A 27,796-nucleotide genomic window follows, 5' to 3' on the forward strand; every position below is an offset into this window, starting at 1 on the left:
GAACGCATACTTGAAGCTGTCGTATGGCAGAAAATGTTCCACTTGGCTGCAGAAAAGTTGTGAACTTTTTTATTAATGATAGTTGTAAGCTTGGGTTAAAGGTTAGCATTATTATGTATGCGTGACGGTTTTCTTGAACTACTACAACATTAATTTGTATCAAAAGAATGAATAAAAACACCAAAGTTAACAAACTGTTAATTGGTAATTAAATATAAGATAGGAGCTTAAAATATGCATTTGGTTTTAATTTTTGGTTTGTAGTAAATTTAGAAGCATTGCTTAAAAAAACGTTAACGGAAGTCCAAATTAATAGGGGAGCTCCTTGTACATAGTTAAATAATTCAAATCACAGACAATGTACATTTATGAGAATATAATACAATATTATAAACCACAGCCCCGGCGATATGATGAGAAAATTTCGTCTCACTAGAAATCATTTACGTTTCGCTGCATCTGCGAGAGAAGTCTCGCTTCTATATTGTTTTCGCTAACTGATGGTTATTAAGACCATATTTTATTTTAAAACCAGAACATAGTTTTCACTCACTTAACGTGTGACCACAGAAGGCGATACGAATTCATGAGTAAATGTACACATATAAATGTATGTGCATATAACAAAATGTATGTACTTACGAGGTTCAAGTACCATACATACAAGTATGTACCGATAGCTACTTATTCCAATTGTGCAAGTATCGTAAATAGTATTTATATTTCAGTATATTTACTATCCTGTAATATATTCGTAGGTTATTTCTGTAAACTTTTCAGTTGAATCGGAGTCGTAGTTCGGTTTTGCCCGCGTGTGGAAACGAGGTCGCCTATGGATTGTGTAAAAATGCAAAATAAGTCATATTGGTCGGTAATTCGATTATTGTTTTTGGAAAGGAAATCGCGCATTGAAAACCAAGAGCGATTGTATCCCATATATGGTGACTATTCTCCTTCGATGATGATCATGAAATATTGATTTATTTTTTTGCCGGCCAAGAGTTTGAGTCGAATGTGGAGGCTATTACCGTCTACAACGTTTTAAATGAATAGGGTATTTTAAGTTTGCGAAGGGACTATAGCATATGAGTATTATAGTTATCGTACAAACTGATCAGTTAAAATCAAGTCTATTCATGAACAAATTTTATATTTGACAAGATATCTTCACTAAATTTGATTTAGAATATTATCCAGGGCATCACTACAATCTCTGAACCAATTGTTCAGATCGTATTGGCATTACATATATATAGCTGCCATATAAACTGACCGCTCTTTAGTTTATTAAATCATTTTATGGACAAATTAGAGGTACAAATTCTCCGATTGAACGTATTTTGCCATAACTAACTGAACGTCTAACAAAGATATCGAGATAAAATTTAGTACGTATAGGTAAAAGATTAGATAGTATATAGGTATAATTGTTTTTAAATCTGGAAAACTCATTCAACATATTCTCCCAACTCCCTTATATCAAATTAAACGATTTCCATCTGATTTTTATACTCTCGCAAACCAAAGATCTTTTTTTTGCGCTTTTATGCTATAATAAAGTCACCTGTTAAGGGTACATATCAACTTCAAAAACTTAAAAAAGATTTCCAATATTTACAAAATGAAGCAGTTACATGTTTCAAACTCTGCTTTTGCAGCCCTGGGATTACATAGTTTATTAAATCATTTTATGGACAAATTAGAGGTACAAATTCTCCGATTGAACGTATTTTGCCATAACTAACTGAACGTCTAACAAAGATATCGAGATAAAATTTAGTACGTATAGGTAAAAGATTAGATAGTATATAGGTATAATTGTTTTTAAATCTGGAAAACTCATTCAACATATTCTCCCAACTCCCTTATATCAAACTAAACGATTTCCATCTGATTTTTATACTCTCGCAACCTATTGCTACAGAGTATAATAGTTTTGTTCACCTAACGGTTGTTTGTATCACCTAAAACTAATCGAGTTAGATATAGGTTTATATATATATAAATGATCAGGCTGAAGAGACGAGTTGAAATCCGGGTGACTGTCTGTCCGTCCGTCCGTCTGTCCGTCCGTGCAAGCTGTAACTTGAGTAAAATTGAGATATCTTTATGAAACTTGGTAGACATGTTTCTTGGTACCGTGCGACGGTTGGTATTGCAGATGGGCGTAATCGGACCACTGCCACGCCCACAAAACGCCATTAATCAAAAACAAATAAATTGCCATAACTAAGCTCCGAAATAAGATACTGTTATTTGGTACACAGGATCTCATTAGGTGCAGTGCATATCTAGTATAGAGTATAAAATGTTCGATTACATCCGAACTTTGCCCTTTCTTACTTTTTATTATACGTCATTATTATTCAGGTTATTATTACATTATATACTAGTCAACATGGGTCTCAATAAAATTAGGTAATGATGTTTATTTTGAGCTAAATTTCGATATTGATATCACAAAATTGTCATCATCAAGCAGTCATTAGACTTTCGCCAACTTGGATATGATTAAACTCAAAACAGACCTTTTCATTCTTGGTTTTTATACTCTCGAAACATCTTTAAGAGTTTTCTTCATCTACCATGTAGATATAGAGTATTACATATGGTATATACATAATCTACAATAAATGATGAGACGGATCGAATTCTTGTTGACTATCTGTGCAGGCAATAACGGGAGTAAAACTTGGATTAGTTTGGTAAACTTTTTCTGCCACTCTGCGGAGGATGGTATTGCGAGCGTAATATAAACATAGGAAAAACACGTCCGCTAAACGCAGTTAGGCGAAATTTATAATGTACTATAACCAAGGCGCAAATTAAGATAAAACAAATAAATTTGGCACAGGGTATCGAAGATAGGAGGGGCATCTGTGGTTTAAACTTTTTTTAAATGTGAGCGTGACCCCACCCCATAATAGGCTTAAAGTACATATCTCACAAAACACTAAAACTAAATTAACCAAACTTGCTGCCAAAAAGTATTTCAAGCTTTTTTTTAGACTGTCTGAAAATGAATGAAATCACATTTTAATCCTGTATTATGGAACTCAGATATAGCTGATTTTATACCGAAAATATCGGTCAGTATTTGAGATAAATTATTGAAATTCAGTGAGAATCTGTTTCTGATAATAATGAGTTATTGTGTGAAAAATTCGTAAGCTCGGTTCAATACTAACCCTTATATATGTACCTATTATACGGATTTGAAAACTTCCGGTTTACTTCTTATCGTATATATATGTTGTGTGTACTTTCGCCGAAAGTGGTTAAAATTGGGCAAAATATTTCTCTTAGATTCTATATACCTAATGTAATATAACGATTTTCAATCTTCCGGTAGTCTTTATATCATACACATACATGTATCACTCAATCTCTTAGATATCTTAATGAAACTCAAAGAGCATATTTATCTGGTTGTAATATGTCGCGATGCCAAAAATGTAAAAAATGGTTTCAATATTATCCATAGTCCCATATAGTACAAGAATTGTCTCCGAATTTCGCGTCCATTTTCACAATGCTATATAAGAGTGCACTAAATTTTGTGGAAATTGGTGAAGTGGTTTCTGAGGTGTAGGATTTTATCTAAACGTGGCTAACGCCACGCCGTAGTAATTTTCACCCTAACCGTAATATGGGCAGTGGGCTTGGTTATCATCTGATCACAAAGTATGGGGAAATGATAGAAGAACTTGTTCATAACGAGTTTGGTTTATAGCTTTTGTGGTTAGGTGAAAACCTCTAAGCCACGGGTGCCAATTTCATTAGTGGCTTAATTATTTTATGGGTCTTCGTATTACGGCATTCTTTGTCGTGGCATTAATCCGATTCTGCCCATCTACAATACCATTCTTCTTATAGTATCAGAGAAAACGTTTATCAATGTCCATAAGAAAATCTTTAATGTTCATTTTAGTATCCTATCCAAGTTTTCTACCATTCACTTAGTTAAATTCAATGAAGTAAAATAAAAGTCGTGTGTAATTTTCAAACAGAAATACTTGTACAAGTAAGAAAAAACTTTTAACATGAGTTCTGCTTGTTTTATTTTCTGACGGCTTTTGCTGTTTCACAACCCTTCATACCATAATTATAGGTCGTTTCTCATCTGCGACTCTCTGTTTTCACTCCCTTATATCAAACACATACATACATTGCATAAACGCGCTCTCAAATATAATATAAGTTGGTACCCTCACTCAGACAATTTTCTTTACTTAGTTCGTCATCAAAAGTGACGCTAAAAGAGTGGTGCACAACTAAAATCATGAACACGAAGAAAGATCCAAGAAAGCAAAACTCGCACTACGTGTTTTTATGACCACCGCATAGTACGATTTTGTTTCCATGTTTCTGCTTTCAATTGTTTCCCTGTCTACTTCATCAACCATGGTACGCAAACCTGTTTACTGCAGCCTTCTACAACCATCACCCATCACAAATTTCGCAAAATTTATGCTAAAAAGCTCATAGCCATATTAATTTTCACACCGGCCAAGTCTAGCTTTACTTTTTGCAAAGGAAATTACAGTTTGGCTAAGGAAACGTTTGAAACCTTCCTACTCAAAGTTTCAAGTCTCTAAGGATCGATCGCGATAGCAGTTATCTATTCCTCAATGGATATGGGATTCAGTCAAACGAGCAACCCATAATGAAAGTATTATATATTACTGAATGGGAAGCAAATAGGAGTATGTTATCGAAATGTTTCATCCACCAATAATTACTGTTGAATGCTTTACTCATAAATGCATGAATAATTTAATTGCCGGAATAGACAAACATGATATATATATATATACATGTATATCATGTTTGTAGCATATATGTACATATTGTAGCATTGTAAATTTTTCAGTGAATAAAGTATGGAATAATTATCAATAAAAAATTTATATAAATGTACATATCTGAAATTAATGCTACTTATAAAGAGTAGTGAATTGTAATTTTCCCAATCAAATCATCGCAAGCTAAATTTTAAATACATTCATTAAGGCATGGGTATACAATCTTTCCATTAGCCACAATATCAGCATTCCTTTCTTAAAGTAAATATTTTTGCGTTTTAAGTCTAAGAACGCCTTTTCGCGTTTTTTATTTATGCAATTTCCTTGATTTATCCAATATACAATTAACATACAAAACAAAACTTAACCAAACAAACTTTGAAAACAAAATGTACCAATTATCTCAGAAAAATTTTTCTAATTGATAACCATCTACTTTCAATTTTATTTAAACCTTCTAAACAGCTGGACTTTTGAAAAGCCACAATAAAAATTATATCCAAATTAGTAATCTACTAGAACTTTCCCTTTCTCTTTCACTGAACAGCTGAAAATTCTGAACTTATTTATTTCACATTTTCAAACTTGTAAGCGGATTGACTGAATTACTAAATCATTTTGCTATTTCGTAAAAGTATGAGCATTATGTTAATGTGTCAAATGATTCAAAGTACAAAAATTCAAATAAGTAAGGAAGGATTAATTACGGGCGTTATCGAAGTTTTTGTACTCTTACAATTTGCGTAAAAATTCAACATTAATTTTTCGATGAAATTGTGGCTTGTACAAGCATATTTGGTATCTTATTTACTTATAGTATACGTCAAAGCCTTTCTTATTATTATTTGCTACATATTCTGGCGTTTCTAAAATATCTATATTAAAATTGCCCAAATTAACACCACTGCTATATACGTGACCAAACAAACGAAAGCAATTAGGGGGACTCCATTGAAAAGATTTCCATTCTGTATAAGGGCACAACAACAAATCAGATGTAGAATCAGTAAAATATGCTACGATGAAAATCATTATATCCGGTATTTTTGGGCTTTGTCTGATCTTTGGAAAATCTGGAATGGTTGCATAAACTTTTGAAATTACCCAAGTATACTCGATAATTCGTTTTTACGTAATTTTATTAAAAAATCTCACACGTTGACCACTTTCTAAAAAATTTTTAACCACAGATGTTCTTCTCAATCGCGGTTCGCTGTACCAAATACAATTTTTATACTCTCGCAACCTGTGGCTACAGAGTATAATAGTTTTGTTCACCTAACGGTTGTTTGTATCACCTAAAACTAATCGAGTTAGATATAGGGTTATATATATATAAATAATCAGGATGAAGAGACGAGTTGAAATCCGGGTGACTGTCTGTCCGTCCGTCCGTCTGTCCGTCCGTGCAAGCTATAATTTGGTACACAGGATCACATTAGGGAGGGGCATCTGCAGTTATATTTTTTTTTTTTAAGTGGGCGTGCTCCCGCCTCTAATAGGTTTAATGTGCATATCTCCTAAACCGCTAATGCTACAATAACAAAATTCACTGGAAGCAAATGTTTTAGCACTTCTATTGACGGTGTGAAAATAGTTGAAATCGGGTGGCAACTCCGCCCACTCCCCATATAACGGTACTGTTAAAAACTACTAAAAGCGCGATAAATCAAGCACTAAACACGCCAGAGACATTAAATTTTATCTCTGGGGTGGTATGAGATGACTTTATAGGAACCGTGTTCAAAATTAGACAGTGGGCGTGGCACAGCCCACTTTTAGGTGAAAACCCATATCTTGAGATCTGCTTAACCGATTTCAACCAAATTCGGTGCATAACGTTCTTTTCATGTTTCTATGTCAAATCGGACTACAACCACGCCTACTTCCCATATAACACCATTTTAAATTCCATCTGATTCTTTCACTTTCCACTATGCAAATTAGGCAACAATGACTGTATCGGGATAAAACTTTGCGTGAATAATGCGATTAAGGTATGCCACCTTGTGGCCAAAAATTGTCTAAATCGAACCAAAACTGTTTAAGCTACTTTAAGTACTTAAGTACTAAATATGTGGACCCCAGTGCCTATAGTTGACCTTCTACCGAAAATATCAGTCAATCCACAAAGAAATCTCAAACGAGTATACTATTTGACTTTGCGAGAGTATAAAATGTTCGGTTACATCCGAACTTAGCTCTTCCTTACTTGTCTATATTAATTTACGGCTTTGTTATAGCCTTTTTATGTTTTCGTTCACCTTCACCACAACCTTGACACCACAAGCATGGTACATTACAACACGAGTATATATATTTTATACGTTAGGTGAACAAATATTATATATTATACTCTGTTTTAACATACTGAAAGAGTATAAATTCAACACTTATCACTTTATTAGTTGTGCAATAAGACACACACACACACACGTTGTATATGTCCAATGTCTTTCGTTTTGCTGTTACTTCAAAGAACCAAAAATAAATTTTTGGTTGACTTTGCAAATGGTAAAATTGAAATTTCTAACGTTTGCATAAATTTCGTAATTTGAGCTAACAGTTCGTTTGTCTTTAATATTGTTTAATTTTATGGTCCACTAGTTGGAGACATCAAAGCAATTCCGAAAATGGTTATAAATCAAGTAGTCTTGAATGATTAAATGTATATACCTATACATATATGAATGTGCTTTTGTAAGCTTTAGTAATTGAACAATTAATATTCATATTGCTGCATTTTATTTTAAAAAACACAATTTTCTGAAAAAAATAATTTTTAGTTTCCAAACTTGTATAAAATGGGTATTTCAAAACAAATTTTACAAAAAACAAGTAAGGAAGAGATAAGTTCAGGTGTAGCCAAAAGTTGAATACTTTCGAAAATTGGAGTTCAGGTAGAAGGAATCAAAATATTTAAATTAGGACTAGACGAAATTGCCTTCTCTGAAGGAGATACTATTTTCATATCATACTGAAGTATACTGAAATATGTACAATAGTTATTTTCTATACTATTTTGAACTATTTTAGCGAAACATATATACATATGTATATTATGTTATTAATACAAATATAGGTATACTCTTGACTATTTCAGTACGTATTATTTTTAAAAACCAAATAATTTAAAAAAGAACTGTTAAATTTAAATTTCTTTAAAAGCTTCACTGAAACAATATGAAACGCGAAGAAAACTATATATGTATGTTTGAGCCGTTTAATCATTAAGTACTAGTAGGATTTTGCTTTAGGCGAATTCTGTTTTGTTTCCTCATCTGTACATATTTTTCATGCCTTACATATACCACTCACATATATACTTGTATTTGCAATGTGTTGTAAAGTTGTTGTTAGAACATAAATAAGTAAACACACAAAAACTGTTCAAGTTTTTCCAAACGCACTTTTATAAGCTTTGACATTTTCTGGATTTATGTTGCATTGGCCTTGAATTGTAATCTAAGCAATGTTCTACATTTACGATCAGACTTTTGAAACAATCTGTAGACATTAAATTCTGCAAAGTTTCTTTATATATATAAAGCGGAGATGTCCACTCCACAGTTCACTTGGTTCTGTTGCAACATTAACAACAAAGACCGCATTATTTAAGAATAATACGAACAAGAAGGGAAGGGCTAAGTTCGAGTGTAACCGAACATTTCATACCCTTGTAACTTAGCTAGGCTAAATACCTTGAAGTGTTGGCAATATTACAAAATATAGCGAGAAGGATCAACATCATTTTTCTCTGAAATCATGAATAATAATATAATCAAATTTGATATCATATTAACTTATTTTGAAGGTCATATACTCACTTAGTTTTATTACTATATTTTACTTCCCATCAGCGAAAATTACCTAAAATCATTGCAAGGGATTAGAAAAACACGCTTTCCCAATTGAAAGTTCCAAAATTTTTATACAGGGTTTTTCAATAAAAGTGAAATGTTTTTTTTTTCAAAAAAACACAGTAATTGTTAAGGAATTTCAAATGTTTTTTTATTCATTGTGAAGTACAATCGATACAATTAAGTTCTAAATATAACATAATTCAAATGGCCTCCAAGACTTCTTTTGCAGGAACGAATTCGATTAGCCCATTTATTGAAAAGAGTTTGGTTTATTACTAAAGACCAATGACTTCAAATAACCCCACAAGAAGTAGTCTAATGGTGTTAAATCACAACTTCTTGGAGGCCATTCAATGCCACAATTTTTTGAAACTATCGAATCTCCAAACTTTTGTAGCAATAATTCGGTTGTTGCACGTGCTGTGGGGTACATAGCCTTGTCTTGTTGGAACCAGATACTGTCAAGATCAACTTCTTCCAATTGCAGACATAAAATGTTGGTGATCATCGATCTATAACGCTCTCCATTGACAGCAACGGTGTCACCAGCTTCATTTCGAAAGAAGTACGGACCGATGATTCCACCAAACCAAAAATCACAAAAAACTATCAATTTAGGTGAATGTAATGGTTGTTCATGAATAATTTGTGAATTTTTTTCGTACAAGAATCGACAGTTTTGTTTACTTACAGCACCACTCACCATAACCATAATTGGAAAACGAATATTTTGATAATTAAATTGAATAATTTGTTAACGTTGTTCTTGCGTAAATGTCTACATGATGAAATTTAGGCGAAACCATATATCTCCGGAACTACTTGATCAAACAAAATTTGGTACATAAAAGTTACAGTGAGAAAATGAGCGAATACAACTACGGCTAATTCCTATATATATAGTACTTATTTATAATGATATATATATATATATATTTATCTACGAATACCCCAACTCCCAAATAGTACCTATATTGATTTACGTTATTCTAATAGACCTTATGTCAAACATGTCGTTCAATGTGGGTATTATATATATATAAAATTGCTTGAAAATATGATCTCAAGTATACCTCAGCAATGTCCAAATTAATTCAATCAGCTCTTCCCTTTTTTCATATCAACTCATTATATAATATTAAATTTAGCTGCTTTAGTTGAGTTTATATCCCATATATCTCATTTGAAGATGATTTTAATATAATTTTAACTGACGCCAAGGAAAATATAGCAATAAAAATAAGTGAGTATATAACTTAATAAAATATAAATTTGATTGAAATCCATTGACGATTGCGTCGAATAATGAATGTTTCGCAACATTTTTTAATATAAAGTTTTCCTAAAAAATGAGGGTATTTTCTTTGCTTCGATGCAAGCAACACTATCATCACCCGTTCTTTCCTCTCTTTTGACGGCAACAGGCCGCCGAGATCGAGATCATATGGACGCGAAAATAAAAAATGGTTAAATCGCTATATTTGCTTAAAAAGCAATTATTTTCGATTTTTAATCGTCCTTTCCCATATACATTTGCTTATATAACCAGAATGTATAAGTAAAACTCATGTACAAAACAAAAAATGTTTTGTTAACCTGTTTTAATGCTCTTTTGTTGAATAGTGAATTCTTTCGGAACATCTTTTTATACTCTTGCAACATGCTGCTACAAAATATTATAATTTTGTTCACCTAACGGTTGTATATATCACCTTAAACTTATCAAGATAGATATAGGGTTATAGATATATACACATATATATAAATGATCAGGATGACGATACGAGTTAAATTCCGAGTGTCTGTCTGTCCGTCCGTCTGTCCTTGAGTAAAAATTGAGCTAGCTTGATGGAACTTGGTGCACATCTTCCTTGGCGCCCAAGGGAGGTTGACATTGCAGATAGGTGGAATCGGTTACCACGCCCGCAAAACGCCATTAAACGAAAACCTTTAAAGTATCACAACTAAGCCGCAAAGTAAAATAAAAAATTGTAGTTTGGTACAGGAGACACACATTGCACAAATAGCGCCCTTAAAGTATTTCATCTTAGGTTCAAAAATTGTCGAAAGAACTATAACTTGTGTCAAAAATAAGTTAGAGGAGGTCAACACTTCCCTTAGTCCCCATATACCTAACATAAATATTTTTTAACCTCCGATTTACTTTATACCGCATCTATCGGTCAATATGTAAGAAATTTTAAAGAAATTCAGAAAGAATCTCTTTCTAATAACAGAGTATTTTCCTTCCTTAAATGAATGAGATCACGGCGGTACTTTCCCAAACATGAAGGTGTTCCTCCGGCTTTGTTCCGTGCAAGTTACAAGTGTACGAAATGTTTGGTTACAGACGAACTTAGCCCTTCCTTACGTGTTTATATTAAGATTTGGCACCACTTGATCAGTCACAAATTTAGCTCTTTCTTTATTAATTAAATTTTTTTGGTCGCCCCTAATATAGAGTATATTTTCAAGCTTAATGCCTGATTCACATACAACTTTTGATTCACTTTGCTTCTGACATTTGTTTTGACAGAGAAGTTCGATGAATGCTTTTGCATGAGTTCGATCACAAAGCAAAGCAAAATTTTGGGCATTGCTCATCTTTTTACGCTTTGCCAAACAAGAGAAGAATGAAAAGTAATAAATGCTTTATCGCTTCGTTGTTAAAGTATGTATGAATTTTGAAGCAAAGCGAAGAAAGTTGTATGTTAATGGACCATAACACTAAAAAAACATTATATCTCTCCATTTTCTAAATGTCCTTAACTTAATTATATATTAAACTTTTTAACCTCTACAAACTTGCATTTGAGGGAAACGTTCTTAGAAAATCAATTGAAAATAAACAAACAGTAATATAGACAAAGAACACCTACCTACATATTGTAGTATATCGAACAGAGAACCAACGGCATGAACTACTATCAGCTTTACCATCAACAGTACATAAATCATATTTTCCATCACTGATACTCACCTTCTACAAGTGTCCTTTTAATTCGATGTCCTTCATTTTTGAGGTTGCGATGTCTCGTCGTCATCGCTTTGTTTGCGAAGAAAATATTCATTGTGGAAAAAAATTCAATTTGAAATTTTACTCGTGATCGTTATCTTTTTGTATGTCTACGCTTGGCACCCCGGTGTGATGCTGTTACAAACACACTGATAAACAAGGGCACTAATATACATAAGCTCGCTTTCAGCCTTAAGCCAAGAATGACAGTGGTATTGTTTGGCGGTCAAAGGACAGACACTTTATGTTGAATGCAAGCAAGTTCACCTGCACGCTAGCATCCCTTAACAGGTCACAAAATCAACGCGATGAAACAGTGTGACAAGTAAGTTTAATATTCATATCTCTCCGCATTTTTTAGATCCAGCCATTTTCACTTTAGCTGAGCATTTAGGAATTTCATGATTTACAGATTAAATACTCATGTACTTACATAATTATGTATGGAATATGCGAGACATGCTACAGAGCCGCTGATGAAACCGCTACTTGCTTATATATGCATACATAAGCTCGTACTCATATACAAATGTTGGTAATTATTAAAAATTTGAAAAATTTCATTATCTGTTATTGGCTTGAAATCAACAGTTTAAATATGGGATTTCAGTTGTTTTTATTGTCAAGTATTTCAAAAACTGTGTATTAAGAGCTTTGTGAATTGCTCAAACGGCATGCGCATTGAGAGAATTTCTACACTTTAAAATGAAAAATTTGGTGAAGGCGCCAAATTTGCTTTATTTCGGACTGCAAGCGGCGGGTAATAATTTCAAAAACATATTTATTTGATATAAAATATGGAGGCCACCGTCAAGACGTCGATTATTTTCTTTAGACATATAACATGAACTACAAAAATAACGAGGAAATGTCTATCAACGATTTCGTTAAAACCCTTTAAAGTTTTATAGCGTTTTATAGTAAAAGCAATTTTAAATACCAACGTCATCATGTACAGCTCCATTTATATCTGAATAATTTTATTTTCATTCATTATGTTTAGAATGAAAAATTGTTAAATGATCAACAAAATTCTACTATAGCTGCAATGCTAAATTTAAACAAGAAAAAACGTTAACATCGCTGCACCGACGCTGCACCGAAGCTATAAATCCCTTCATATATAAAGAAGTTTACATACCAGAACTTGATTTTTATCCATCAGTTTGTATGGCAGCTATACGCCACAGTGGTTCGATATCGGCGGTTCCGACGAATGAGCTGCTTTTTGGAAAGAAAAGGACGAGTGCAAATTTTAGATCGATCTCTTTAAAACTGAGGGTAGTTCGCGTATATACAGGCAGACAGACGGACATAACTAAATCGACTCAACATGTCATGATGATCATTTATATATATGTATATATTTTAAAGGGTATCTGATGTTACCTTCTGGGTGTTACAAAGTTTGTGGCAGAGTTACTCGTATACTCTGTCTCTGTTCAGGGTATAAAAAGAAAGAAGAAAAAAAAGCTAAGGAAACTTGTGGTTATATCGCCTTATCAACAAACTCTATAAATGAAAACCAAAAGCCAATGAAGAGAATTATTTCTCTGTAATATCGCACTAAGTTCTCTTTACTCATACTCGTAAATTAGGGATGATTTGCAAAGAAAGAGAATTGCTGATTTCATTATTGCTCATAATGAATGAAAAAAATGTACAGCCGCACAGTTATACATATATGTACATATGTGCATTTCGTAGTTATGTACCAGCTAAAGAGGAAATCTGAATATACGCTCTCGGCTTCGTGCCTCAATGCCTTTTGTTTATATACACATACATATGTATATACTTGTATATACTTTTTGTAGCATAGTACGAACAGAATCTGTATCTACATCTGCTCGATTTGCCATGAAAACGAAATAACCATAAAACATAAAATATCCTACAACAGCTAAATTAAAATGAGCTGCATATAAAAGTGAACAACAAATGTTTGCTTTGAATTGGTAGTTGAGCGCTTTGGCCCCTCTGGAGCTAGTGTTGTGTCGCGCATGCAAAATAAAGCAAAAGCTACCAAAAAAACAGTCGATAACTCAAACAAAAATCAATAAAAAAATATAATGAAAGATTATTTTACAATTTTATAAGTACAAAGAAATAGCTATATTTTAAGTAAAAGCAAAGAAGTTCATGTGAATCTATAAAAAAAACATAAGAAAATTGTAAAGCCGTCGGCTAAACGTTCAATTGGCAGCAGCTCGATTCTTTATGGAATCATGACATAACAGGCGGTGTAAAATGTTTTTCATGATCCAATCTAAGAATCGGCGGAATTTGCGTTTTGATAATTTGTGGTGTCAAACACGAACATGTTCTCATTAAGCCTCGTTAAGTCATTTTTGTTGCCTGTCAGAATTTTGAAGATAAAATGTAAAATACGTCTAAGGACCAAACGAAAAAAATTCTGTAAATAACAAAAAAGGAAAATTTAATGTTGTCAACCACCCGCCATATCGTGTCATTTGCCGTTTATTAATTATTGCGGAATGTGTACTAAATTAAAAATATAGTTTTGTATTTAATTAAAATCGATTCGGTTGGAAATCATTTCACTCTCCATAAGACTGCTTAAATCCATAAGTGGCTCCTGACTTGAAACCTATGTATTGTGTTGCCAAGATATTTTGATTTAAATGAAGAAGCTGAATTTGCAACCCTGAATTATCAACTCAATTTCATAATTAGTAATTAGCGGATTGATATTAACTGGATGGAAACTTAGGTAAGTTTATGACTCAATTATAAAAATTAAAATACAAATACTTAATGAAACCAGATTAACGGAGACCACTTCCGCGCCGCCCCTTATAAAATGAGAGTAATTCCCTGATAGTGTTCCACATCTATGCCAATATCTTATATACTTTATCCGAATCTAACCAAGGGCACTCTCCGTATACCCACCTTTTGAAGACTAATATATCACATACAAGTACTAAATCAAATTCAGTGAAATCGGTCAAAATATTTCTCTTGTACCCTATATTCTGAAGGAGACCAAGGTTGAATTTCAATACAAAGTTAAAATTCTCATACGAGTATGTTGCACAAAGTTTAAGAGATTTGAGATATGTACATTAGACTGCTTTTTTTTTTTTTAACTATTTTTTTTTTCGATCCCATGGTGAAATTTTGTTGGAAATACCATAAAAAAAATTCCCTAAAATTTGGGACTTTAATTTTAATATTAAGTACTAGACCAAGGCCTGTAAAGATTTCCCATATAAAATACACGTAAAAGTTGATTTTTTTTCTTTTTAATTTTATAATTCAGCGGCAGTTGATGGGATTATCTCACCCGTCATTAGGTATTCCTCAGAATTAAACGCTCTACAAAAGTCTCCATTGCGGTAAAGTTATAACTTGCACCTGCGGGGTAGTACGGGCCCCCAAACCTAATTTTTCCATGAAATTCGCGTTTTTTTGGAATTATCTCGTAAACAAAACTAGATACAGAAAAATTGTATCTCAAAGAGTATTAATATTATCGATTTCGTGCCAAAGACTTTTTTGTAGGGAATTAAATTTCCTACAATTTTGTTATTAACAATTTTTCTGTATCTAGTGTTGTTTACGAGATAATTCCAAAAAAACGCGAATTTTATGGAAAAATTAGGTTTGGGGGCCCGTACTACCCCGCAGGTGCAAGTTATAACTTTACCGCAATGGAGACTTTTGTAGAGCGTTCAATTCTGAGGAATACCTAATGATGGGTGAGATAATCCCATCAACTGCCGCTGAGTTATAAAATTAAAAAGAAAAAAAATCAAATTTTAGTGTATTTTATATGGGAAATCTTTACAGGCCTAGGTCTAGTAATTAATATAAAAATTAAAGTCCCAAATTTTTAGGGAATTTTTTTTATGGTATTTCCAACAAAATTTCACCATGGGATCGAAAAAAAAAATAGTTCAAAAAAAAAAAGCAGTCTAATGTACATACATATGTAAATATATATATTATAAATACCAAAATAACCAGGAAGAGGAGACGAGTATCCGGATTTTATCCGTCTGTCCAACTTGAAGTAACTTGAAGTGATATTCTGTGGAAGTTGGTACTGCAAATAGGCAGCTAATGGTCATCCTTACACACACAATGAAATAACTAAGCCGCAAATTAAGGCACAAGCCTGCAATTTTGTACAGGGTATCGAAGAATGGAGAGGCAACTTTAGCTGAGGACAAACCCTTTAGGCACCTCCTCCGGCGGTGTGGAAATGGGTAAAATCGGATAATAACCATGCTCGCTTCCCGTTGAGTTAAAATCTACGAAAAGTGCGGTAACTCATAATAAATACGTAAGAAGCATTACATTTCACATCCTAAAAAATACAAAAAGACATCATGGAAGCATGGTGTCAAAATTAGACAATGGTGTGGCACGCCCACTTTTAGGTGAAATCTTATATATCGGTTACTACTCGAACAATTTCAAGCAAGATCAGTGCACAACATTATTTATTATTTCAACATCCTTCTATTATATTGTGAGCGAAATTACACTACAACTGTGCCGCCTTCCCATATATCAATTTGAAATTGCTTCCGGTTGGCTTTATACCGTTTGAATCGGTCAATATATGAATTCTGTTAATGAAATTAAGAAATGAAATGAATGAATGAAATTAATTGAAAATATGTCAGATATTTTAATGATATTAAGTGCACAGATTTTTTAAACAAAATAATGTTCTGTCCCTTTCGAACTAAGCTCTTCCTTACTTGTTATTAAATAATATATGTACTTGTACGTCTAAATATTTATAAAGGTGGCGATTTCAGGATGTAAATCATATTTATATATATAAATTAAACATTCAAACGGAACAATTTGTAATTTATTTGTATTCGCTAAAATAATATTCAATGTCGCAGCTGGGTTATTAAGGCTATTTAGACTTATACATTTAATATCATATAAATCCATTTACGAAACCAATTTCGCTCCACTTGTTAAGACTGTAGTTTTATAATAACTTCTCTGAATAACTTCACATGCTCCATAAGTTAGTTTAGACAGAATAAGTGTAATCATAAGATTTATCATTACTTATGAAGAGTATAGGTATGTTCTATTAATATTCAAGTTATAAAATAATATTTTGGAACAAAACTATACAGCAAAAGTGAACTATCGCTTTCACACACCTTTGTGAAAAGGTCTGATTCACCTCAAGGCCGTATTAAACTAAAGCATAACTAGATAATTACACTAGACGTGCACAGGATTGTTTTCCTGCAGTTTCTGGCAGTAGACGAGAAAATGACGATAATAAATTACGTGCAAAACAACGTGTGAACCAACATAAATTATATTCTTAAACCACTGAATATGCACACTTAAAACATACAAATGAACTTGCACAGATGTAAACTGTTAACTAGATATGCCTCTTTGTATGTATATATAGTGTGCACGTACATATATATGCGTATTCGCTCATGTGCTTGGCTCTGTGCGTGGCTCTGTGCGTTCGGTGAGTACACGTACTTACTTGTATGTGGGATCAACAATCGATTAAGCGTAGATAAAAATCAATTTACAGGAATAATAAATTGGCGCATCCAGGCCAAATTGTGGACAACCAATAGTACTACTATTGATCGACCATTCGAGATTAGCTTCCCTGATTTTAAGTGAGTTCAGTGAGTAAGTCAAGCGTTCATGTTCCATAAACCACATCGCTGAGTTTGTGTTATTGTCATTCTTATTGTCTGCTTCCCTGTAATTGTTTCATCTTCAATGAAATTTAGAGTTTCGACGTTGCTGAAATGTATACAAATTGGCCGCGAGGTGATATCAAAGCAACAGACTAAAACGTCGTAATCAATAGGTAGGCATCAAAGTCTCCACTAAGACTGCGATCACCTGCCTACTGAATGTGTAGACACTCATGCAATTATTTTAATCGTGCGTTTACGCGAGCTCATGTGATTCATGAAGTACAACTCAGGATATAGTATTATAATGTTCCTGTCATCCAGCCAAAGGTCGATATATGTAAGTGCGTTTATTGCCCAAGCATAATATTTGTAGCTTGTTGCATAAAATTTTAATTCCCTGATCAACCGAAATACGCGATTTTATCGTTGTGATAGTAAGAATTATATTTAAAGTCTATATGTTGCAGTTTATTATAAGTTATACTTGTATTGTATAATTAATACTTCTGAAATATTTAACTGGTCACAAATGCCTAAGAAATGAACATTTTTGTATTTATTGTAAATTATTTATACTCAAATCAAATCAAACTTTAAATGAACACATTAACCTATAATGGATATAGTTGAAGTTGAGTTAATGGTGCTCAATTGAAATGGCCTGAAGCAATGCGACCACGAACTTGTAAAAGAGGAATTTCCATTGAAATTTACTAGATACTGCAGTTAGAGTTTAAGGTATGGAATACAATGACTATGCAATGTTTGGTCTTAGTTCTGTTTTGAGACTTAACAAGATCATCAACCACAAAAAAAGCTTACAAATAATAATAAAAAAATTTTGTAACAACTCTATAAAAACATTTACTTTAGAGAAAAAAATATCCTTTAAATTTTTCTTTAAATCTAGTAGGGTGATACTATTTTCTATAGTTAACATATATTATCGATTTTATACCCTGAAAAGGGTATATTAAGTTTGCCACGAAGTTTGTAGCACCCAGAAGGAAACATCGTAGACCCTATAAAATATAAACATAAATTATCAGCATGATGAGCTGAGCTGATTAAGCCATGTCCGTCCGTTCGTCCGTCTGTATATACGAGAACTAGTCAGTCATTCTAAGCTATCGATCTGAAATTTTGCACCTGTCCTTTTTTCACTAAGAAGCTGCTCATTTGTCGGGACGGCCGATACAATCAGAATCAAGTGCTTGTATGGGAAACTTTTTTATTTGACATAATATCTTCACGAAATTTGGCATGAGTTATTTTCTAAGGCAACAATGTAATCTCCAAAGAAATTGTTTACATCGGATGACTATAGCACATAGCTGCCAAACAAGCTGAACAATCGGAATCAAGTGCTTGTATGGAAAACTCGTTCATTTGACGAGGTATCTTTACGAAATTAAATCGGAATCAAAATATTGTAAGGAACCTTTGTATTTGTGAAGGGTATTATAGGTTCGGTGTAACCGAAGTTTACGTTTTTTCTTGTTTAGTACTTGGTTTTATAATTTGGTCCAAAAGTAATGAAAGTGATTGCAACAACACTTTTGGTGACAGATTCTCTTCTTATAGCGTTTTCTTTTCTCATAAAAATGTTGCATTTATCCTCCTCTAACCTCGATGAGTCAAATTTGCGTGCTCTTTTCTCAATATTTTGCCAGGTTCGATTGTTATTTTCTCAAAATGTTGCAGTCTAACCAGGAAAAAGTGCAACATTTTCTGCCCTTCTCAAACGCAAAGGTAATGGTAAATTTTTGTAAAGTGTAATGGAGCATATACATCATTGACAAAAGAAAAACATATTAGTTGATCAAACCAGTTTAAAGACATTTCACATTTTTTTCTCACTACAACCAACTTTGAATCTGCGGCTTCGGAATTGATAACAGCTATTTAGTTATTTGATCTTTTTGCATGGTCTTTAGTCCTATTGCTCGAAACAGAGCTCGAACGTTATCTTGCGTCAATCCAATAAATCCCATATGTTCGATAATAATTTTGTAAGGTCTGCCAAATTTTATTCAAACGTTTTATTTAATAGGACTAGTTGAAATGATGCTGGTGGTATCTATCCTCTATCTATTGCCTTGTCACCTTATCTTCTACCGTTATATGACGTGACGTGAAATTAACAGGATAATAACTACTCCCATCCCTTAGACTAATTATGTTCAAAATAACTAAAACCCATTCTGCCGAATATTCATTTAATTATCGTGTTCGGGCAACTTATTTGGTTTCAGCTTTTTTGTAACACGCTGAATTAATTACACACACCTCTTATCAAAAGTATTCATTGCAAGGATTTAACGACAGGTACATAGCCATGAATTCGGCTAATTTTTTCGTGATTCTGAACTTTTTACTTTTATCTCTTACAATTATACAACACCTAAGACATATACCGATGAATATTGTGTATAATCAGGTGATAGTATATGTCTACGCAGATAAAAATTTACAACTTGAGATTGAATTGCTGGTACGTCATCCAGAGATATTATGGATTTATGGATTTAACAGTAATAATCAAACTGCAATAAAAATCTACGCATGTTGTCCTACCTTGTCGCCGTCAACGCAACGACCTGCCACCTTACGCATCCTTCTCGGCGATTAAGCTTAAATGTTCTTTTCAATTTTGTTTTTCATTTTTGAAATCGAACAATGATTTATGGCTTTTGCCGCAAATATATATTTGCAACAAAAAGATGTAACCACATACCACAGATCACCCTGCGAATGGAAATAACAGAATGTGCTAAAAATCAAAAATTGGAAATTGCAACAAAAAACAAGTAAGGAAGGGATAAGTTCGGATGTAACCGAACATTTTATACTCTCGCAAAGTGAAATGGTGTACTCGTTTGAGATTTCTTTGTCGATTGGCTGATATTTTCGGTAGAAGGTCAACTATAGGCACTGGGGTCCACATATTTAGTACTTAGGGGCTTACAGTTTTGGTTCAATTTTTGGTCACAATTTTGGTTGGTTTAGACAATTTTTGGTCACAAGGTGGCATACTTTAAACGTATTATTCACGCAAAGTTTTACCCCGATATAATCATCGTTGCTTGATATGCATAGTGGAAAGTGAAAGAATCAGATGGAATTTAAAAGGGTGTTATATGGGAAGTAGGCGTGGTTGTAGTCCGATTTCGCCCATTTACGCACTATAACATAAAAATATAAGAGGAATGTTACGTACCGAATTTAGTTGAAATCAATGAAGCACATCTCAAGATATGGGTTTTCACCTAAAAATGGGCTGTGCCACGCCCACTGACTAATTTTGAACGCGGTTCCTATAAAGCCAATTCATACCATCTCAGAGATAAAATTTAATGTCTCTGGCGTGTTTAGTACTTGATTTATCGCGCTTTTAGTAGTTTTTAACAGTACCGTTATATGGGGAGTGGGCGGAGTTGCCACCCGATTTCAACTATTTTCACACCGTCAATAGAAGTGCTAAAGAAATATGCTTCCAGTGAATTTTGTTATTATAGCGTTAGCGGCTTAGGAGATATGCACATTAAACCTATTAGAGGCGGGACCACGACTACTTTAAAAAAAAAAATTTAACTGCAGATGCCCCTCCCTAATGTGATCCTGTGTACCAAATAACAGTCTTGTATCTTAGTGCGGAGCTTAGTTATGGCAATTTATTTGTTTTTGATTAATGGCGTTTTGTGGGCGTGGCAGTGGTCCGATTACGCCCATCTGCAATACCAACCGTCTCACGGTACCAAGAAACATGTCTACCAAGTTTCATAAAGATAGCTCAATTATATATAACCCTATATCTAACTCGATTAGTTTTAGGTGATACAAACAACCGTTAGGTGAACAAAACTATTATATTCTGTAGCAACAGGTTGCGAGAGTATAAAAATATACGTAAAGGTTGCAACATCCGCCACTGTCACTTATATTGTTTGCCGCTGATATGGGAAAGTTAAAAATAAGAGGGAAATGAACCAAATAGATTGGACCTCACCCTTTCCTGAACGCTATTATCATTATTAACCGTTCTCGCTCTTTGTAGGCTTCGCCTTCCAAATTATTTTTTACATTCTTGCAACATATTGCGTAATGGTGGATCGATTTTGTCCAACTAATGGTTGTTGTAACCCAGTAAAATAGTAGAGATAGATAAAATTATAAATTAGTAAAAGGATCACAATAATAAATTAAATTTTTATCACTGCTCCAAGAATTCCATTTTCAATCTCGTTTCCTGAATTTTGCTTAAATTTCCCTTAAATATTGACATTTCAAGTATTTCAGATGTGGAAATATTTAGTACATAGTTCCACTAGATTTGAGTTCCTCCTTACTTACTAAATACACAGGTATGTAGAAACATAGAAATTGATGTACTGTTAGAGGAAACATTTCAGTACTCAAGAACAAAAACTATTTCTCTTACACAGATTTTTTTGTCACACTATTTTACAAGTATTTTAAACCAAAAATATTACACACTTAATGGTTCTCCACTTTTTTAATCCTGTGAGAACGCTTTGGTTGTAAATAGTATTTATATTTTAATGACAAACGCTACTACTAATTTCTACATGACTGCACTTATGATTAAATGCATTGTAGCCGCAGTTACCACCGCAATATATTTGAAACCGATTGCATGCTCGTTCCCTTCTTTTAGTTTGATTGCTACATTTCCGCTTACCTTTTTGATCGTCCCGGTCCACGTTTAAATTTTTTGTTGAAAAATTATTTTTTGATACATATAATGTTTTCATCGTCACAATTTGCAGACAACAACAATGACATACATATGTACTGGCTCATAAAGATGCCCTTGTAATTTATACACATGCTTTTTGTTACCAATAAAAATTAGCTGTGACGAAGCAAAACAATCAAACTTTACATATGACCCTAAAAAATCCATTAAAACAAAAAGAGCAGCATCACTGCAAATTGTCAATTCAATTCACACAAATTTGTGGTGAATTCGTGTTACGTGTCGATTTCAATGATTGTTCGCAAATTCAAACGACTATAAATGATAATGTGTCGTCTTCAATTTGAATTTTAACTTATTTATAACATTTTTAAGTTAATATGACGCCAGAACACCAAACGACTTATTAAAATTTCTCTCTTTTACTATCATCTTATATACAATTTTTATACTCTCGCAACCTGTTGCTACAGAGTATAATAGTTTTGTTCACCTAACGGTTGTTTGTATCACCTAAAACTAATCGAGTTAGATATAGGGTTATATATATATAAATGATCAGGATGAAGAGACGAGTTGAAATCCGGCTGACTGTCTGTCCGTCCGTCCGTCTGTCCGTCCGTCCGTGCAAGCTCTAACTTGAGTAAAAATTGAGATATCTTTATGAAACTTGGTAGACATGTTTCTTGGTACCGTGAGACGGTTGGTATTGCAGACGGGCGTAATCGGACCACTGCCACGCCCACAAAACGCCATTAATCAAAAACAAATAACTTGCCATAACTAAGCTCCGCAATAAGATACAAGACTGTTATTTGGTACACAGGATCACATTAGGGAGGGGTATCTGCAGTTAAAACTTTTTTTTAAAAAGTGGGCGTGGTCCCTCTAATAGGTTTAATGTGCATATCTCCTAAACCGCTAATGCTATAATAACAAAATTCACTAGAACCAAATGTTTTTAGCACTTCTATTGACGGTGTGAAAATAGTTGAAATCGGGTGGCAACTCCGCCCACTCCCCATATAACGGTACTGTTAAAAACTACTAAAAGCGCGATAAATCAAGCACTAAACACGCCAGAGACATTATATTTTATCTCTGAGATGGTATAAATTGGCTTTATAGGAACCGCGTTCAAAATTAGTCAGTGGGCGTGGCACAGCCCACTTTTAGGTGAAAACCCATATCTTGAGATCTGCTCAACCGATTTCAACCAAATTTGGTTCATAACGTTCTTTTCATGTTTCTATGTCATAGTGCAAAAATGGGCGAAGTCGGACTACAACCACGCTTACTTCCCATGTAACACCATTTTCAATTCCATCTGATTCTTTTACTTTCCACTGTGCAAATCAGGTAACAATGATTATATCGGGGCAAAACTTTGCGTGAATAATGCAATTAAAGTATGCCACCTTGCGGCCAAAGTTGTCTAAATCGAACCAAAACTGTTCAAACCCCTAAGTACTAAATATGTGGACCCCAGTGCCTATAGTTGACCTTCTACCGAAAATATCAGTCAATCCACAAAGAAATCTCAAACGAGTATACCATTTGACTTTGCGAGAGTATAAAATGTTCGGTTACATCCGAACTTAGCCTTTCTTTACTTGTTATATTTATTTTCTACTCTATGTTATACACTATACAAACATGTGTACACATACCTGTTTTAAATTTTTTGTGATCTTGGTCTGAATTTACTTATGGAAACATGTAATAGGAGTACTAAACTTATGATTTATGAGTACAGTATTAAACCACATCATGCCAAGACAATATAATAATATATTAATTCATTTCTGCATTAAAAAAAATATATATGCACGTCGAAAACACATTTCATACATACGTTTATCTTAATTTTTAAAAGTGACTGCATTATTTCCATTAACACAAATATTCGTGTATTAAATACCAGAAATGCTTAGACCTCTTGAGATTTGGGCAGGCGTTCATTGTTTCATATCTTAAGGGAATACACCTCATATGTACAAATATAAAAGTATATTTATACATGCATACTTTATTTTAATGAAATGCACTTAGTAGGTTGAAGTACAAATGTTTTCCTGCTTTTCCAGAGAGAAGCTAGCTACGATGTTGACGATCTAATTTCCTCACGAGCTTCTCGTAATATCCTGTAACTAAGATGACAAAGAAAATGCAAGAAATTTTATACAAGACAGAACTGCTTACACACATCTGCACATTCATGATTAGATGTACACTCACTCTGCCTTAGTACTATGAAACTTAAGAAGTTTTCACAATGTCCCAATTCGAGTAATAGTTGGTTGGTTCTCTAGTAAAGCGCCTGTCAATTGAGCAATGAAGAGGGAAGGCGGAAAACTGACATTCTAGTAGGCATTTGACACTTTTATACAATTAGCAGAGTTGGCAGTTGTTATTTCAAGAAAATATTGAAATAGATCTGAGAGAAAAAGATAGAACAATAGGACAACAAGCAGAGAGAAAGTTGGAGTGTGCGTATGCAAGCAAAAATGAACTATTGAAACGATTGGTGTAAGTGAAAAGCAATCACTTAGAAACCTGACGCCATCGTGTCCAAAACAGAGGCATTGACAGGATTGCGATGTCGAGCCTGGTGCATGCGTCGATGTAAAGCGGATATGTGTTGGCAGGCGTGGTTAAGTGTTAAACTCACTACATAAAATCACAAATCTATTTTTGCACATACACAGATACGAACGAACGACTGAAAATCTCAGCACCCATTGAAACGAATCAAAAGTTGTTGCATATTAAGGGTTGCCTACCCCTATACTTGTCCATCAACCTCACTCTTTCTCGCTTCAAGTCACCAATGATGATGTCTGCCTTTAATGATGAATTTGTTGTTACCTACTACATTTATATAAATTTATATGTACATATATTTGTAACACTGCAAATACTGTTTTGATTATTGATTTCGAATAGATTTATTGTGGAGTTTCCTTGTTTTTTGTTTTATCCACCGAATGCGAATGGTGATGTTGATGCTGACAGTTACTGTGATTTATTAACCAACGAACAGATTACACTCATTGTTTTTTCGTTTTTACGTTTTGGTGCCGCTAGGAAGAAAAATAATCAAGCTAAAGAGTTGCTTATGTGCATTCGCAAATGAAATTGTGTTTTCGTACATATTACAAAGGCATATGTCCGTGAGTAGCGAGCCTGGTGGTGTATTCCCGGTTCCACAATTCGATATTCGCGATAGTTAATAGAAATTATTCATTACATCTCTTAGTTTGCAATTTGCCTGTAGGTTGTTTAACATGGTAAACAGTACAAATGTGCTATCAACAGAACACAATGCGACCAAGCAGCTGTCAGAATGTCCACTGTCATGCCAAGTTTCGTAATCACCTTGCATCCCTTAGAGTATAATTAGTTAATTGACCCTTTTAATGGCTAAGCACACATGTATATTTTATTTCAGAAGGGTAACCGAAGTCCCGAGATAACGAACAAGGTGTGTTTTCTTGACGAAGTTATAAAACGGAGCTTTTATGCCACTATAAGTGCATGTAAACAAACGAATGTGTATGTAATATATAATGGTATAATAAACACATTATTTTGAAAACGAGCTTAAAAAGATTTTATAGAGTTCTCTAACGGTTATTTGATAAAATACAACAATTGACGACGGTATATAAAGATATATATTTTTATCCGAATCATAGAATGAAAAAAGGGGACCTACAAGGTCTCAAATTCTTGCCTATAAAAGTAAGATAAAAACTACAGCATGTGATTATTATGAACTCAATCGAAGTTTCACAATTCTTGGAATTAAGTTTAAATAATATATTAATTTATGTTCCACATTCCTACATCTATCTATCCTAGAGAAAATAATAAAAAAGATTGCAGAAAATTTTTAAAATTTACCAAAGCATGCAATAATTATATTGAAGGATTCAAACTCTTTAAGAAATACGGAGTGGACATTTCCAAGGGTCACAACTCTGAAGTTTACTCTGGAACCACGACAATTATTATATTAGAAAACCACACACCAAAAAATTATACAACTCTTACGACTGAATTAGTACTTTTTAATGACAAAATCTACGTACTTAATATACCGAGCTGAATAGAAACAATGGTTGGATCGAAGCTATAATACCCTTCACAGATACAAAGGCTTCATACAATAACTTGATTCCGATCTAATTTCGTGAAGATGTCTCGTCAAATAAAAAAGCAAGCACTTTACCCCGATCGTTCAGTTAATATGGCAGCTATTTGCTATGGTCGTCCGCTCTAAACAATTTTTTCGGAGATTACATTATTGCCTTAAATAATAATTCATGCCAAATTTTGTGAATATACCTCGTCAAATTAAAGAGTTTCCATACAAATACTTGATTCAGTTTGTATGGCAGCTATATGCTATAGTGGTCCGATATCGGCCGTCCCGACAAATGAGCAGCTTCTTAGTGAAAAAAGGACAGGTGCAAAATTTCAGATCAATAGCTTAAAAACTGAGGGCTTGTTCGCGTATATACAGACGGACGGACAGACGGACATGGCTAAATCAAATCAGTTCATCATGCTGATAATTTATGTATATATTTTATAGGGTCTCTGAAGTTTCCTTCTGGGTGTTACAAACTTCGTGACAAACTTAATATACCCTGTTCAGGGACTGTAGCAAATATTATACTTTATATTTGATAAAATAAGTTCTGATTTAATAAAATATGCATATTTCTTTTTGTTTTTTAGGTAAATATATTTATATAGAGCCACAGAATTTAGCACAACATATTAAGGTAAGATGAACACATTTAATCAATTCGTTTAACGTTGTAGGGATGATAGGTCTGTTCGATACGTTGAAATATTACATAGGTATAAGTATGCTGCATTATTTCCGCGCTGTATACATTATGAGTCGTTAAACGTACATTAAATATCCACCTAACATAAGCTAGTGCTCTTGTGGAAGATACTATAAAGCCAAATTAATTCAATAGCAATTGCCTGAACGATCGAATGAGTGAATGAACGAAATTGCAATTGAGTTCATAAAGCACGAGTCAGCAAAACGTTTAACATCTTCATTTCATATGTACACCGTTAAACATGAATGCTGCACGAAGCAAAGAAATATCGTAAATGCAACTGCGCAAATCTGTAAGTTCCCTGAGGAACCTACACACGCAATACTAATCGCCCGACCTCAGCACAGAAAGAACTGCGCATTAGCGGTTAGACGAATGTAAAATCCAGGCCATAGAAAGGCTCTGGTTTACAGCAGTGGGAGGGGCAAGGAGGCGTCAATTCCAATTGCCGGATCTGTTACGTGTTCATAGACACATCAATCGAACGTGCGAAGTGCACGAATAGAATTTACAGAGATGTGCGACATTGCAACAAGAACAGCGGCGTAACAACATAAATTGAGGCATAAGCTACAGACAACTTTTGTTTAGGTATGAACTTAAGTGAAATACAGTAAAGACTATGTTTGGCGATTGAAACTAAGAATATAAGGACTACTTCCCAATAATACCTATTCGACTCAATCTGACTTAAATTACTTCTTTTTTCCTATTCAATAAGAAATGTAAATTTAGCGGATATATACGGAAGAAAAACTTTATTATAAACAAGTAGGAATGGGCTAAGTTCGGGTACAGCCGAAAAAGCTTTTTCAGGTGTTATGCGATACAAACTCAACAACAGGGTCG

The 27,796-nt window shown here is 33.6% G+C and overlaps 1 protein-coding gene across 6 annotated transcripts in view; it reads left to right on the forward strand.

Moving 5' to 3' along the window:
- The window catches only part of Antp (homeotic protein antennapedia), a 198,236-nt gene that overhangs the window by 81,114 nt on the left and 89,326 nt on the right, over positions 1-27,796 (forward strand). For 2 of the 6 annotated variants that reach the window (XM_036370357.2, XM_070113161.1), the window contains exon 1: positions 13,693-14,418. The exons of the other annotated variants lie outside the window; for them this stretch is intronic. The gene's annotated coding sequence lies outside the window, so the exon portion shown is untranslated. Of the gene's footprint in view, positions 1-13,692; positions 14,419-27,796 lie in introns of those variants that run through there. 6 annotated transcript variants of the gene reach the window in all.

The sequence above is a fragment of the Bactrocera oleae genome, chromosome 2 (assembly GCF_042242935.1).
Source record: "Bactrocera oleae isolate idBacOlea1 chromosome 2, idBacOlea1, whole genome shotgun sequence".
Lineage (NCBI taxonomy): Eukaryota > Metazoa > Arthropoda > Insecta > Diptera > Tephritidae > Bactrocera > Bactrocera oleae.